A 17,886-nucleotide genomic window follows, 5' to 3' on the forward strand; every position below is an offset into this window, starting at 1 on the left:
GATCATTGCAACTCGCTGTTTATAAAAATGTTTCCTCATGTCGCCTCAGGTTCTTTTGCCAATCACCTTAAATCTGTGTCCTCTGGTTACTGACCATTCTGTCACTGGAAACACTTTCTCCTTATTTAATCTATCAAAACCGTTCATGATTTTGAACACCTGTATCAAATCTCCTCTGCTCTAAGGAGAACAACCCCAGCTTCTCCAGTCTCTCCACATAACTGAAGTCCCTCATCCCTGGTACCATTCTAGTAAATCTCTTCTGCACCCTCTTTAAGGCCTTGACATCCTTCCTAAAGTGTGGTGCCCAGAATTGTTCACAATACTCCAGTTGAGGCTTAACCAGTGTTTTATAAAGGATTAGCATACCTTTCTTGCTTTTGTACTCTATCCCTCTAGTTATAAAGCCAAGGATCCCATATGCTTTTTTAATGGCCTTCTCAACTTGTCCTGCCACCTTCAAAGATTTGTGTACATACACCCCCAGGTCTCTCTATTCCTGCACTCCCTTTAAAATTGTACCATTTAGTTTATGTTGCCTCTCCTCATTCTTCCTACCAAAATGTACCACTTCACACTTCTCTGCGTTAAATTTCATCTGCCATGTGTCTGCCCATTTCACCAGTCTGTCTATGTCCTCTTGAAGTCTGTTACTATCCTCCACATTGTTTACTACATTTCCAAGTTTCGTGTCATCTGCAAACTTTGAAATTATACCCTGTATACCCAAGCCCAGGTCATTAATATATATCAAAAAAAGCAGTGGTCCTAATACCGACTCCTGGGGAATACCACTGTATACTTCCCTCCAGTCTGAAAAACAACCGTTCACCACTACTTTCTGCTTTCTGTCCCTTAGCCAATTTTGTATCCATGCTGCCACTGTCCCTCTATATGAAGAATAGCCACTTGGGTAAGATATAGGAGAGCTGCTGTCACTTGTGGAACCATATTCCAGCATGATTCAGCACTTTCAGGAGAGGAGGACAGCAACATAAATGCAACTCCACATTGATCAATGTCATGAAAAGGCTATTTCTAGCTCTGCAAAGGTGGGTGTAAAAAGATTTTACCAGCACACTCAGTTATAGCATCTGTGATTAAATGTATAACACATCTCAGCCTTAAGCACTGAACCATACTCAAGACATATATTTTAGTACAATAAAATCCAGCTGTCACAAATATCACAGTAGTTTATTGAAGTTGCCTATTTTATCGTTCCATTGGACTAAGCAGTCAATTACTGGATCCATTAATTAAATGGACTGAAAGAAAGAGATAGTTCCTGCATGGGCTCATGGACAGCTCCTACTCACTGGCTGTTTGGTTGCCTTGTTTGCCTCCTGCTCAGATCCTCCTCCTTTCCCACTGTTTGCACATTATTTTCACTGTATCATTAGGCAATCAATCTGGGCCTTTGCAAGCTTTTACATTCGATGCGTAGAGTAAGCATGCACACATGTACATGAGTAGTTAACTCTTGAAAGCTGACTACTGCTGCTGTTCTGAACTAGTTGGATAGCTGAGCAATTTGTGTCAGCTTAGCACAAAGCAACACAAACATGCCAATTCTAAGACTTCCTTTCAAACCTGGTGCAGATGTGTTTCTTCTATCTGTCAGATCATTATGGTCAGCCAAAAAAACAATGCTTTAAATATTTTCTCAGTTATTTATTTGAAGACAGAAAATGTATTTGCTTTTATTGAGATGGTGCACTTAATGCATCTAATTAGTTAACAGGAACAGGTGATAACTTCCCACTTCTAACCTTAGTTTTAACTACATCCTGCACTACATTCTTTAACATCTCTATGTTACATTGTTTAAAATTTGATTACAAAGAAATATTTTTAGCAATGTTTAATATTTCATTGTATTGATGGGAAGATTTTCTCTGCACTAAACATTGTGAAATTGTAAATGCATTCAGCTACATCTTGCGCACAGAGGAAATCTTCATCCCATGTGTTCTTCTCAAAGTGAAAAATGGCAGTATTAGAGATCGTTTGTCCTCTTTAGACACAATGACTACATCAAATACTTCCAGGACAGCATCATAAAATGCAATCCTACCTCCTCAGTTACACCCTAGCCTCTTTGTTCTTTTCTGTTCACCTCCTTGTATTGCCCGAAGGAAATTTTAGTGAAATAAATTACATATCGAAATGAATTCATAGAGATAACTGCATGACTGACCTTAAAACTCTTCAGGTGCCCAATTATCTTTAAAGCGTTTCAGTTCTCCATCTTTCTCTAACTGTCTTTAAAAGTTTTATATTCCTCAATTACTACAACCTTTCCTGCGCCCTTTCTCCCAGTGCATTAATAATTTCTGAAGATTTCATGATTGTTCAGAAATTAGTAAAGTTAATCAGAACTTTTCAGGAGCTATTTCATTTAAATTCTCAAAGCGTTATGGCAACAAAACAGTATCAGTGGCAAATAGGACATCTGGAAGTTTACATAAACTAAAAAAAAAGTCTCTCTTGTTTCCCAGTCACCTTTGTTGAGCTGTGGCAATTAGGGGCACTAGTTACAAGTTCAAAAAAAGGACATTACTTCTGCAATAATTTTGCTATTTTCCCCTGTTAAAAAAAACAATAAATAAAATTAAAAAGCAAAACACTGCAGATGTTTCAAATCCGAAATTAAAACACTCTGAGTGTTCCCAGCATTTTCTCTTTTAATAAAAAGTTGTTTGCCTGTATTAAAGAAGGACAGGATTTTTTTTTAAAGTCTGATGTCAGCCAGTGAGTAGCCCTGATTCACCTGAGTGAGGTTTTTAGTTTCGTGGTGCAACATGACCATGACATGAATCATTCTGTGCACTTTACATTATTGTTGAGTTCTTACAATGCAGTACTTACCTGAGTTTCTATAAAAGGCATTAATCACTGAATGTGAGATCGTATTAGCCTCTCAGCAGTGTGAATTTCCCCTTAAATTCAGGGAATGCGGTTTCTTGTGATACATCAGCGACTGCATTTCAAAAATAATTCATTGGATGAGAAGCGAGGTGTCCTGAGCATGTGCTAAGGTGCTATGTAAATGCAAATTCTCTCGTTCTTATTTATAAGAGCATTTTAAAAGATAGGAAACCCATTCATGAATCAAATGTTCCCTCATCAAAACAGGAATAGAGAGACCAGAAAATGAATGTTATAACATCCCTGGGTCTGCCACAGTAAGATTTGTTTCATTCTATAAACTGAAAAGTCAAAACTATGCTCGACACTGGGGCATTGCTTTCTCCCAGTTGTTAAAAATTTAATGGATTGATTTTGAAGTAACTTTGACTCAAGACCTATCTAGACCTTAATGAGAGACAGAGTGCTTTGTCTAGAAGCAGTCATTATATTTTTTTTGTAAATGGATTGTAATGATGTCTTGTTCACCTTATGTTCACCAGAATGTGTAATGTACAGCTGTGCACTGCTCACTGCCATGCATGCTCTTGTGCACAAGTCAACATGATGTATATCAGTAGATCAAAAGGACAGTCACTAAATAACTTGGCAGCCTATTTCACCATTGAGGTAGTTCTACTTGAATAAATAATGTTATAATGCAGATTGAGTGCATGAATATTGGAAAATAAAGGAAATTGTACTTCAACTGAAATACTACAATAAACAAAATATCAGTGCAGTTTTCCTTCATTTGAAAACAAGCTCTTCATCACTTTCTTTCTGAGGTGTAAGTGTAAGTACTACAGCATTAGGGCCCCAAATGGGGGCCATTTCAACTTAAAACAAACTATAAATTGCTAAAGCACTCCTGATTAGCAGTTGCTAATGCAGGGCTGCTTCTCCTGCCTGTGAATCTCATTCAGACAATTTTTCGACCTGGACCCTTTTATGCAGTGTTAACCATCAGTCGCTGAACTCCGGTTGTTGTAGTGAACATTAGAACCTGCGAAATTTGCAACTTGCCCATTGCTACGCTACCACTAGGGTTGCCAACCCTCCAGGATTGTCCCGGAGTCTCCAAGAATTAATTATTAATCTCCTGGACACTGCTGTGAGCAACATGGGAGTAAAATCATACAGGCATTAAAAAAATAATGTTTTTTCATTTTCTTAACGCTTTTGTTTATTAGATATAAAAAATATTGGAGATGGGGAAAAAGACAGTTTGACTGACAGTCAAGAAACATCCAATAGGGTAACAGAGAGTCTGTTTGATTTCCAATTGGCATGGGAAGTGGGTGAGCCACGAGGATGGATATGTTGGGCGACCAATGACAGGAGCGAGGGGGGCTGGAGGTGGTTGGACGCGGGAGGTCATGTGATGAAACCTCCAGGAATACGTCCAGCCAGAGTTGGCAACCCAACCTACCACAGTTTCTGCAAGTCTCTCTGCACTCCCATCAACCACTGAAGCCAATGTTGTATGACATTTGTCCTCATGACTATTATCACTGGCTGTACTCTTCTGATAGGCCACCAATATAAAACGCTCGTTTATCCATATGTGGGTCTGAAAGCTGCAGAAATCTCTGTCCAAATTAATATAAAAAGAACATGCTGCCTCAGTGCCATAATGAAACTTAGCAACATACAAATGTTGGGGAGTCCAAATGACTGCTCCTTATAGAGGAGAGTAATTAAAACAAAGAAGCAATGTGACTTGTAGTAATAATGACTGCATTTGCCTGGGCTGAAGAGGTACACATGCTCCACAAGGAGCTCTAACATTTTTGTAAATCACATTAGTTGACGGACTGCTCAGTTTTTAGAATGCACAGTCTGTCAATTCTTACAAATCTTATGATTTGTGGTGCTGCTCACCTGAAGCAAAGGAACCTTGTGCAAACATTGTAAAATGGTGCAATTTTAATAACTCTGAAAGTAAGGGAATAATTTATGTGTGGTTGAGATGATGTACCTATATTTATTATATTTTAGACCTCATTTGGAACGAAACCCATTCACCTGGGTTAAATAAAATGATAACTTATTTTGACAAATCTCACACTGAAAATGAAGCACACTCCATGGGGCATTAATTTGTCTTAGCTTTGGTGCACTTATTATACGTTAAATGAGAATTCATTTTTGCTTCCTATTTTTAATCATCCCCACTCCTTTTGCTTCACGATTGGTGGCCATGCCTTCTGCTGTCTAGATCCTAAGTTCTGGAATTCCCTTCCTAAACCTCTTTGCCTCTCCGTGTCCCTCTCCTCCTTTAAGACCCTCCTTAAAATCCATTTCTTCACCAAGCTTTTAGTCACTCCTCCTAATGTCTCCTTTTTTGGCTCAGCACCAATTTTTCTCTGATTACGCTTCTATGAAGTGCCTTGGGATGTTTTTCTACGTTAAGGGCGCTATATAAATGCAAGTTGTTGTTTCCCATCATCCTCATAGGAATGCACAAATCTACTCAGGGCAGTTTCAAGGTGGCGAGTTTGTTACAACAAATGCACAACTCAATAGCTAATCAGAATGAGCTTCTAATAAAGCTGCTGAGCCATACTAATAAGCAGCAACAACAACAACTTGCATTTATATAGCACCTTTAATGTAATAAAACATCCCAAGGCACTTCACAGGAGCGCTTTCATAGAATCATAGAATGGTTACAGCACAGAAGGAGGCCATTTGACCCATCGAGCCCATGCTGGCTCTTTGTAAGAGCAATCCAGTTAGTCCCATCCCCTGCTCTTTCCCTGTAGTCCTGCAAATTTTTCCCTTCAAGTATTTATCCAATTCCTTTTTGAAAGCCATGATTGAATCTGCATCCACCACCCTTTCAAGCAGCGCATACCAGATCATAACCACTCGCTGCATAAAAAAGTTCTTCCTCATGTCGCCTTTGGTTCTTTTGCCAATAACCTTAAATCTGTGTCCTCTGGTTCTAGTCCCTTCTGCCAATTGGAACAATTTCTCTTTATTTACTTTATCTAAACCCTTTATGATTTTGAACATTTCTATCAAATCTCCTCTTAACATTCCCTGCTCTAAGGAGAACAACCCCAGCTTCTCCAGTCTATCTATGAAACTGAAGTCCCTCATCTCTGGAACCATTCTAGTAAATCTTTTCTGCACCCTCTCTAAGGCCTTCACATCCTTCCCAAAGTGCGGTGCCCAGAGTTGAACACAATACTCCAGTTGTGGCCGAACCAGTGTTTTATAAAGGTTCGACATGACTTCCTTGCTTTTGTACTCTATGCCTCTATTTATAAAGCCCAGGATCCTGTATGCTTTTTTAACTGCTTTCTCAACCTGTCCTGCCACTTTCAAAGATTTGTGCAGATATACCCCCAGATCTTTCTGTTCCTGCACCCCCTTTGGAATTGTACCATTTAGTTTATATTATCTTTCCTTATTCTTCCTACCAAAATGTATCACTTCGCATTTCTCTGCGTTAAATTTCATCTGCCATGTATCCGCCCATTCCACCAGCCTGTCCATGTCCTCTTGAATTCTGTTACATTTCTCCTCACTGTTACTACACTTCTAAGTTTTGTGTCATCTGCAAATTTTGAAATTGTGCCCTGTACACCCAAGTCCAAGTCATTATTATATATCAAGAAAAGCAGTGGTCCTAGTACCGACTCCTGGGGAGCACCACAGTACACCTTCCTCCAGTCCGAAAAACAACCATTCACCACTGTTTCCTGTCACTTAGCCAATTTCGTTATCATGCTGCCACTGCCCCTTTTGTTCCATGGGCTTCAATCTTGATGTCAAGCCTGTTACGTGGCACTTTATCAAACGCCTTTTGAAAGTCCATATACACGTCAACTGCATTGCCCTCATCAACTGTCTCTGTACCTCATTAAAAAACTCAATCAAGTTTATTAAACACAATTTGCCTTTAATAAATCCGAAATCCATGCTGGCTTTCCTTTCATTTTAACCACGCTCGTCCAAGTGACTATTAATTTTGTCCCGGATTATCGTATCTAAAATCTTCCCCAGCACTGAGGTTAAACCGACTGGCCTATAGTTGCCAGGTTTATCCTTACACCTTTTTTTGAACAAGGGTGTAACATTTACAATTCTCCAGTCCACTGGCACCACCCCCATATCTAAGGAGGAATGGAAGATTATGGCCAGCACCTCTGCAATTTCACACAAGGAGATAGGGACAGGTGACCAAAAGCTTGGTCAAAGAGGTTTTAAGGAGCGTCTTAAAGGAGGATGGAGAAGTGGAGAGGTGGAGAGGTTTTGGGAGGGAATTCTAGAGCTTAGGGCCTAGGCAGCTGAAGGCACAGCCGCCAATGGTGGAGCGATGAAAATCGGGGATGCGCAAGAGGCCAGAATTGAAGGAGTGCAGAGATCTCGAAGGGTTGTAGAGCTGGAGGAGTTTACAGAGCTAGGAGGGGCGAGGCTATGGAGAGATTTGAAAACAAGGATGGAAATTTTAAAATTGAGGTATTGCTGGACCGGTAGGTCAGCGAGCAGACCCACCTACACTCTATAAATAATGCTCAATCGAGGTGTGTTGTGCAGAAGTTTGGGTGCATGGAGCGAGTGAGGAGATCCTAAAGAGCTCACTCACTGAAGATCCTGTGAACAGCATGAGAGAATGGCAAAATGTGCCCTAACAGCTGGAAGGGCAACGAGGACCCAGCTATTTCCTGCTTCGCTCACTTCTCGAGCTGCACCAGCTTCCTTTGGTGTTTTAATGCTAGCTTTAATAGTGGGAAAACTAACACTTTATACAAACAAATTAGATCCTGAGTAAATTTGCATTTTTCTTGTTAATTGATATTTAACAAGTTTTAAAAAAAACTCTAACACTGGGGCCATGTGTTAATGTTGTTTACTCCCAGCAGCAAGTTTCGAAGTGTGAGCAAAAAGTTAACAGTCACACCATTAACACCAATTCCACAAAGTTACTACAGCAACAACTTGCATTTATATAGTGCTTTAGTGTAGTAAAATGTCCCAAAGCGCTTCACAGGAACGATTATCAAACAAAATTTGATACCTTAAAGCACAATTAAAAACCATGGCGCTAGCTCTAACATACAGTCAAATTGAACCACTTATATATAAATGTATCTGGCACTTGCCTCAGTTGTTTTCACAGTAAATTTCGCTGCTATCATTTCCCAAATAGCAAGCTTACTTTAAAATCAACATGCCTTCACAATCCGCAGAAGAATCTTTACAACAATGCCGACTTAAGTCGCCATTAACCAGCTGACAGCAGCACAGATGGATCTTGAATATTCAGGTGAATGCAGCATATCAAATCATTAGGGATGGGCAATAAATGCTGGCCTCGCCAGTGCGCCCACATCCCATGAATGAATAAAAAAAAAAGTGCATACATGCTCTAAATAACATTTTAAGTGAAAACTCTCATTAGGGACCTTTGACAGAGAGTTACACATGCAGCAAAGAAAAATGTAAATGAGATATACAATAATGAGATATACAATAATGTACCCTGTGCTTGCAAACGCAGTAAAGGCCCAGACATTGCACTGAGCAGTGAACCAACAATGCTCGCCACTCCTTAGATATGAACTCACCCACTAATTTACCGCGGTCTTTTTGGCAGCAACTCACTTCAAATGCGAGTTCAAAAAACTGCAGCGTTCATTCCCGGGCTGTGTAAGCGGGGAAAGGACCTCTCTGTCCCCTCCACCAATCAGCTTGAAGCGAGCCAAGCTGTGAGAACTAGGAAATGAATCTCATTCACAATACCCGCAGAGTAAGAACCAGGAAGTGTTGAATAAGATTAGTAAATGTATTATAAAATCAGATAGCGAAAGCTAAATAAAGAGATGGTAGGATTAAAAGACAGATAAAAGAGTCAGAAAGAAAAAGTAAAAACATAAAAATTTTAAGTTTTTTAATTTTAATTTTTAAAAAAAATGTCCAAAAACTATTAAAATTGGGAGTAATGAGACTCCACATTTTTAAAAGTAAATTTTTAGTGCCAGAAAGGTTGTTTGGCAATCACTAATACTTACCATGGCGTTAAAAGTTAGTTTCTACCTGATATAACTCAGCGTACCATTTTTCTGGTGAGATTAGTTAGTTTCCAGCTGGACAGGAGAGCAAGTTTGCGCTGGTCCGTTGATTCCTGCCTGCGATATCCCTCTAATGCGAAGCTATCAGATCAGCAGGGAATCAGGAAGAGCAAGTTCCGGATTTCCGCGTTTGACTATGCAGGTGCGATCGCCGGAACTTGCTGTTCGATTTGTCCATTAATAGCGGTGAGCTCACCGTTATTTTCCGAGCAATTTCCGGCCCATTGACTTTCACTTACTGATATTAACAGTGAGGATCTCTATAACTAATATCACCTATTTCACATACATCTTTTCTTGCATTGATTGATTACATTGTAACGTCAACTTGTTTACATTCCTCCAAATGCAGTGTCAGCCATGGCTCAGTGGGTAGCACTCTCGCCTCTGAGGCAGAAGGTTGTGGGTTCAAGTCCCACTCTAGAGACTTGAGCACAAAAATCTAGGCTGACACTCCAGTGAAGTGCTGCACTGTCCCTGTCCTACAGTCTTGGATTTCCCTGCATTGGGCCAAGACTTTGCTCTGCTCGGACTGTGTCGTGGTTGGTGTGCAACAACCACCCCACGTTAAAAGAATCCACACACAGGCATCTTCCACCAAGTCATCCTCGACCCTGAGGGACTGCCAGAGAGAGAGACATTCCTCCAAATGTAACAGTTAGTTTATATTAAAAGATTTCTTCATATCCAAATATCATTTCTGCAGGCATGCACTAGAAGATTTATCATTCCTTGTCACCTGCAATCCTTTGAATTTCACAGGGACGCGAATAGGTTATTGCCTAATGATCTCAGGGGTCTACATAGTGAATCGAAGGCCCTTCATTGGGAAAGACGCACAGACACTAGCCAATCCACAAAGGAAATCTGTTCTCAGCTACTCGCAGTTCAGTAAAGGGCACATTATGCTTTTTGATGAAAAAAGAGCATTATTTAACAAATTAAAATCAAAATGGCGAGTGCAATTGATTTCCCAAATGTTTTTTAGAATACAAATTTTGTAACATGAATGATTATGAATTCACCAATTCGGAACCCATCTGCAATAATGCTGCTTTCTCATTTTTTAAGCATCAATTGACACATAACCAGAAAAAACTGACAAAAATGTCTTTACACAAAGCTGACAAAAATAGTTCAATGAAGATTTTGTAAATCTCTGATCTGGACTCCCACTGCCAATTGCAGTCTGACCTAACACCTGTTGGCAGCTCAACCGGACTTCATTCTGCTGGCAGCTCATATGCTCAAATAAATTAACTTACAGTTGACAAGTTCGCCATTTTTAATACAGAGACAATGGACATACAATATACGGAGAGTGAAGTTATAAGTGTCACTATTTTAGAGATGTTCAAATTCAGAAATCAGCAAACAAATTGTCTAATTAGGAAATGTGGAAAGGGAAACTATAACCACCAACAGACAAGAAATAAAATGAGAATAAGATCAAATCAATTAAGTTATTCAATGCTAAAAAAAGTATTTACTTTTTTTTAAATGTAGTTGTTACAATCATTTTATTTTTCATCTCAAAGGAACATAAAAATACCATTCACAGGAATCTTTAAAAAAAATCATAGGTAACATTAAAAATAGTTACACTGCCACCAGGAAGAAAATAGTCATGGTAAATAAAACCAGAAAAGAAGCAAGACACATTTCAATTGTCTCATGAGCACCCCCATCCCTTTTAAAAAAATTATCGTTCACTCTCATAATTTCCGATAGTGGAATATGTCCACACTAAATATAATGATGTGGAGATGCTGGTGATGGACTGGGGTGGACAAATGTAAGGACTTGCACAACACCAGGTTATAGTCCAACAGTTTTATTTTAAATCACAAGCTTTCGGAGCTTACCTCCTTCGTCGGGTGAGTGAAGGGATCCCTTCACTCCACTCACTCACCCGACGAAGGAGGTAAGCTCCGAAAGCTTGTGATTTAAAATAAAACTGTTGGACTATAACCTGGTGTTGTGCAAGTCCTTACACTAAATATAGGTCCTCCTTGGACTGGATAAATGTCTTGGACCGTTGCTTGACATTTATGGAGTTTTGAACCTGTCCAGCCTTAATTATAAAACAGGTTAAATAAGACTACATTGTGTTCAATTTTTAGATACAGCATTAGGACAGCTCTCTCGATGGCTTAGTGAATAAATGCACCCTGGCATGGAGCTACACAACACAAACCAAGAAGGTCTCAAATTAGGTCTGTGTGGTTAGATGATCTCAGCTGAAACAATGGTAGAGGCATTACGATTGACCTCAATGCCCTTGGACCAAGGAGAGGAAAAGTCAACCAGGGTTGGACCCCAAGGTGGGCCACATATCTGCCCCTTGTCAGGCATTATGTCTGCTGTCACCAGGTGTATCTATACCGACCGTACTTCAGGTCCAAAAAAGGCCCGGAATTCCATTGCTATGCCTCTCCGCCACCAACCCTGCCCCCTTGTCAATGACCTTGTATGCAGCAAAGCAGCATAACCGATTCCTAGTTTCTGATCATTCCGGTGGATTCCTACTGAAGTTACAACAGAAGTCCACCAAAAAGGCTATGAATTTTCAATGCCTAAATGTATAGCTGGATTAAAATTAAAGTATTTTGTTAAATAAAATTATCACTGTGCACAAGACATTCAGCTGATGAACAATGATTGATGTGCTCATCTAGTAATATTTAGTATATGGAGCAATAAGCACACAAATTATATGCCATGTGTGGATCAAAGTATTCTATGCCTCTTCTTTTTAGCCATGTCGTTGTTGAACAAATAATCCAGAACAGGACATAATTTCTCCTCTTTTGAACAGTGCACTTCATTATTCTTAACAAACATCAAACCAGAGCACATAATCTAGTCTGTTACCTCGGTGCAATACTGAGGGAGTGCTGCATTGTCAGAGGTGCCATTTTTGCCTGAGATGTTAAACTGAGATCCTATCTGCAAAATAGGTGGCTGCAAAAGATTCCATAGCACTATTCAATGAAGAACAAGGGAGTTATCCTGGTGTCCTGGTCAATGTTTATCCCACAATAAAAAACAGATTAACTGGTCATTCATTTCATCGCTGTTTGTGGGATCTTGCTGTGTGCAAATTGCCTGCATTTGCCAAAAATTAAACACTGAATACACTTCAAAAGCCACTTCAAATTGACTGTAAAGTACTTTGGGATGTCCCAAGAATGTGAAAGGCACTTTTTTCTTTAAATCAAAAGTAAAAGAGAGGGCAAGTTGAATCAGGGAGTAGTGATGAAGTGATGCTAAGCCTGAGTTTTAATTTTTTTGTACACTGTGAACTCAAAGCTCTGAAACGCCTTTCATCAGCAATGAGCAATAGGCGACTGCCGCTGTATGAGTGACAGTCGATGGCAAGGAAATTTGGTTGGGGTGTGAAACAGGCAGCTGATCCACTGTCACCCGTTTCCCACCCAGCGGGAACAGTTACAATTGACCACAAGTGCTTTTGTTAGATTGACTTTGATGTGCTGGCTGATCTTTCTGCCCTCCCACATTGTTCAGTTTGCCAGCAGGGTTCAAAGTCCATGCAATTCTTGTTCTTATGCCTTGTGAGTCTGGGGTATACTCTATATAATGAGAGTGGAGAGGTAATGGTACAATTGTACATTGGGCAGCCTAATGTGGATCACAATTATATTTACGTCAGGTATCCACTACGCTAACAGGACTGATGTTTAGAATCTGAACTTCCAATTAGTCAAGAAAATGTGTATATTCCGGTTCACTTTCTGTTTCCCCAATAGGATCTGACATTATTTATTCTATAGTTCACCTGTAATCTCTGCAGCAGTAAATAATCATTAGTCACCACACAAAGAAATTGCTGCCTTCAGTATCTGATTAAACAGCAATACCGGAGATATGTCAGGACAATAATGAGAAATGATTTCCTACTAATAACTGATTACTGTTCCAGCAAATTTATTTTCTCATCGTTCATCTCTATATGTTGCACACAAATCCTTAGTTTCAGATAGTACTGTATTATGCTCTTGCTATAATTTAATTTTCTATGCTGCACGGATTGCTAAAAAGCACAAAGATGTTAATTATTATTGTTAGAACACATTGAACACTGCTTTTCACACTCACTAAGAACAAGATCCTTCTCTGTAGAATTCCAGTCCAGATTAATAATTTTATATTGCTGACCTTTTCCTCAGACCTCATGTTTTTTTTCTGCCTTCATTAATCATCTTGTCATTCCTGGACTGAGGTGAGGTTTGTCCTGTGGGCAATACATATTCAAAATATTAACAACACGGAGAACATTATAAAAGAAAGAAATTTGTTATTCTTGCTCCACAGTGTTAAAGAAAGAAAGACTTATATTTATATAGTGCCTTTCATGACCTCAGGATGTCCCAAAGCGCATTACAGCCAATTAAGTACTTTTGGAAGTGTAGTCACTGTTGTAATGTAGGAAATGTGGCAGCCAATTTGCGCACAGCAAGGTCCCACAAACAACAACGTGATGGTGACCAGATAATCTGTTTCTGTGATGTTGGTTGAGGGATAAATATTGGCCAGGATGCGAGGAGAACTCCCCTGCTCTTCTTCGAAATAGTGACCATGGGATCTTTTACATCCACCCGAGAGGGCAGATGGGGCCTTGGTTTAACATTTCATCCGAAGAACAGCACCTCTGACAGTGCAACACCCCCTCAGTACTGCACTGAAATGTGTCAGCCTATGTGGTCAAGTCTCTGGAGTCATTGAACAGTCTGCTAAAACAATCACTGATTGAAGTGCACAAGTGTGCATGCCAAGTGAGGACAGGACTGGACTGGGCTGTAATGTCTCCCTGGTTGAACAGCTGGCCAACACTCAGTGTCGAGGCTCATATGACTAATGGCCACTTTGGTGTGGTACTGAGGGCTGTCTGATACCTGGCAACGAATCAACATCTTCAGAAAGGGAGGAAAAGGGCGAGAACATTTTTTTGAGGAACCGCATGGTAGGTTGTTACATAAGGTTAAATCTCACGGGATCCAAGGTGAGGTAGCCAATTGGATACAAAATTGGTTTGACGACAGAAGACAGAGGGTGGTTGTAGAGGGTTGTTTTTCAAACTGGAGACCTGTGACCAGCGGTGTGCCTCAGGGATCGGTGCTGGGTCCGCTGTTATTTGTTATTTATATTAATGATTTGGATGAGAATTTAGGAGGCATGGTTAGTAAGTTTGCAGATGACACCAAGATTGGTGGCATTGTGGACAGTGAAGAAGGTTATCTAGGATTGCAACGGGATCTTGATAAATTGGGCCAGTGAGCCGATGAATGGCAGATGGAGTTTAATTTAGATAAATGTGAGGTGATGCATTTTGGTAGATCAAATCGGGCCAGGACCTACTCCTTTAATGGTAGGGCGTTGGGGAGAGTTATAGAACAAAGAGATCTAGGAGTACAGGTTCATAGCTCCTTGAAAGTGGAGTCACGGGTGGATAGGGTGGTGAAGAAGGCATTCGGCATGCTTGGTTTCATTGGTCAGAACATTGAATACAGGAGTTGGGATGTCTTGTTGAAGTTGTACAAGACATTAGTAAGGCCACACTTGGAATACTGTGTACAGTTCTGGTCACCCTATTATAGAAAGGATATTATTAAACTAGAAAGAGTGCAGAAAAGATTTACTAGGATGCTACCGGGACTTGATGGTTTGACTTATAGGGAGAGGTTAGATAGACTGGGACTTTTTTCCCTGGAGAGTAGGAGGTTAAGGGGTGATCTTATAGAAGTCTATAAAATAATGAGGGGCATAGATAAGGTAGATAGTCAAAATCTTTTCCCAAAGGTAGGGAAGTCTATAACGAAGGGACATAGATTTAAGGTGAGAAGGGAGAGATACAAAAGGGTCCAGAGGGGCAATTTTTTCACTCAAAGGGTGGTGAGTGTCTGGAACGAGCTGCCAGAGGCAGTACTGGAGGCGGGTACAATTTTGTCTTTTAAAAAGCATTTGGACAGTTACATGGGTAAGATGGGTATAGAGGGATATGGGCCAAGTGCAGGCAATTGGGACTAGCTTAGTGGTATAAACTGGACATGTTGGGCCGAAGGGCCTGTTTCCATGTTGTAAACTTCTATGATTCTATGATTCTATGAAAAAACAAAATCAAACCAATAAGATTGAAGCGATCCTTAGGGGAAGGAAGAGCCAGTAAGCTGATGCAGGGCTGGGGCAAGAAGATGCTGATGGGAAGACCTTGTTACCACAGTCACGATGTGAGAAATATTTTTTTTCTGATGGCTCAAAGCAGTTTATTGTCTGACTGAATTCTCCAGAATGATTCAAAATAATTCAGAAAATCCTTCAGAACACTGCAAAATTTTCCTATAGCTGATTCTAAAATAACAATAATAATAGTTTGAAAAAAATAGTAATATTAATTTAATACCCTGTTTGGGTTAATAATAAGAACATATAAATAATGTACTCTGGAAATAAAATCAAAGTGCTGGAAATACATATCAGGCTTGACAGCATCTATAAAAAGAGAAGCTCGATTAATGCTTTGGGTTTAGGGCCTCCATCAAAACATCATTGTAAGTTCTGATGAAAGTTTAATGCCCAAAAGGTTAATCTAGCTTCTCACTTTATAGGTACTGATGGACCTGCCGTGTACTTCCAGAATGTTCTCTTTTTGTTTACTGCACTCCAGAGAGTGAAACGAAGGACACTCCCGCACAAAATAAAGGGTCTCCACCAGAACAGAATGTGAAATACGGCAACTGTATTGTGCTCACACTCCATTCAAAGCTTTGCTTTTCATTCAAGCTGGCTCAGCTTTCCGTTGCCTGCAAGCAAAATGCATCAGGCTACTTGTGCACAAAGGATTTAATGATAAGCTCTTCCCTTTGAATTACCAGAATGAATGGAACAGCCCCAAACTGACAAACATTGTAACTGAGCACTTGGTTACATTATTTTCAAAGATAAAATACACAGATTCGCCCCTGCAGGGTTTGTTTTCATTTTGTTCTGAAATATTACAGTGATTGAAGAATGCTGAACAAAGAATGTAAGAGAAACGCTTCTCCGCAGAAATTAAAAGAATTTGAGATCTTGGATAAACAAGACAATTCTTTGGAACAACAAATAGCAATTAGGTCAGCCTCTCGTGCCCGCCTTCTCACTAAATCCTTGAATCCCTTCTTTCTTCTGAAACTTATCTATGGCTAGACATTCCGCCATGCATTACATTTATCTACTGGACAGTTGTGTACCCATTATCCCTTTGTCTGTGGGATAAATTTGCCACATGGGGAAATTTCTGGCCATAAACTGGATCTCTGTTAAACCCATTTGCTTCATCTACTTCCCTGCCAAGTGAGGTTGGCATTGTCAATTATTAATGTCACAATTACAGCTCCTCATTTCACAGTAATTTAAATTCAATGGTTATATACAAGTATGGTTTCAGTTACGTGAGATGAGTTTTCTGATATTGTACACTCTTTCTTCACTTGGAAATATCACTTTAGGGATATTGCAAGTGAGTCAGAAGGTTGTGGGTTCAAGCCCCACTCCAGAGACATGAGTGCTAAATCTAGGCTGACTCTTCAGTACAGTACCGAAGGAGGTGCCGTCTTTCAGATGAGATGTTAAACTGAGGCCCCGTCTGCCCTCTCAGGTGGACGTAAAAGATCCCATTGCATATTCGAAGAAGAGCAGGGGAGTTCACCCCTGTGTCCTGGCCAATATTTATCCCTCAATCAACATCACTAAAACAAATTATTTGGTCATTATCTCATTGCTGTTTGTGGGACCTTGCTGTGCGCAATTTGGCGGCCGCGTTTTCCTACATTACAACAGTGACTACACTTCAGAAGCACTTCATTGGCTGTAAAGCGCTTTGGGATGTCCTGAGGTCGTGAAAGGTGCTATATAAATGCAAGTTCTTTCTATCATACAAATGCTGTAACATGTTTGTGTCAAATTGTTCTGTCCATTATTTTAACTCATTTATTTTAAGGTTTAAGGGTTTTAATATCACAAATATAATTTTCAGACTATAATATTTTGTCAGAATCAGAAAATTAATTTTGTTTCAGACTTTGTTTGTTTCCGTAGGTCAGGGATTTAAGGAAAATGTTTGGCAATGTATAAAGCTCAAGGAATACAACTGTAATCATTTAACCAACAATTTAATTATGATTTTATGTTAGTCAAAAATCTTTAGAATAATGCAGTCACAATGCCTCTTTGATACTATAATTGGTAAAAGTATGCAGTGGGATCACCTGCTGGACAATCAGGATAGTTACAATTGTTAAAAAAAAAATTAAAAGGGGCATAGTCCATTAAAGAAAAAGTATTTGTCGAACTACTTTCTTGCTTGGGGAGAGAAGAGAGTTAAAATATCCATCCATCATTTTTATTAAAATGAGATTGTAAGTATGCATTTCAACATGATTTATATCATCGCATTATTAACAAATGTGAAAGAAAATTGAAGACACTGCCACCTTACTATGTGTTTGAGGATTGGGCTGTAAGGTAAAGATATTTTATTATCTCCGGTAGTCAAAGTGGATGAAGATTTTTTTCTCCTGACTGTGGGATTAACCAGCTAGTTTTATAATAACTTAAGTTGGAGACAACACAGTGATCCAATCACAGTTCACTAGACATGGAGGTTGCTCCCTTGAAGAAGTGACTAGCTGACTTACAACTTCACGGTAGTTGCAAGTTTAGGTTGTGTATTGAATAAAGACTCAGTTCATCACAGAATAACTCACAACTAAGCCTGTACTAACTGGTTTCTACAGGTCTTCTCCACTCTGACCCCTGACATCTTACTTTGTCAGGCATTCTCTTTTGTCGTGTATCCAGCCTATCATTGGAGTCTCTAATTGGAATTGCT

The 17,886-nt window shown here is 39.6% G+C and overlaps 1 long non-coding RNA gene across 1 annotated transcript in view; it reads right to left on the bottom strand.

The window, feature by feature from the left end:
* LOC137341085 (uncharacterized) overlaps positions 1 to 17,886 on the bottom strand; it is a 62,490-nt gene that overhangs the window by 34,484 nt on the left and 10,120 nt on the right. Inside the window, exon 2 of the long non-coding RNA XR_010966956.1 lies at positions 13,176 to 13,251. This is a non-coding gene — a long non-coding RNA (uncharacterized lncRNA). The remainder of the gene's footprint in view (positions 1 to 13,175; positions 13,252 to 17,886) is intronic.

The sequence above is a fragment of the Heptranchias perlo genome, chromosome 23 (assembly GCF_035084215.1).
Source record: "Heptranchias perlo isolate sHepPer1 chromosome 23, sHepPer1.hap1, whole genome shotgun sequence".
NCBI classification, from domain to species: domain Eukaryota; kingdom Metazoa; phylum Chordata; class Chondrichthyes; order Hexanchiformes; family Hexanchidae; genus Heptranchias; species Heptranchias perlo.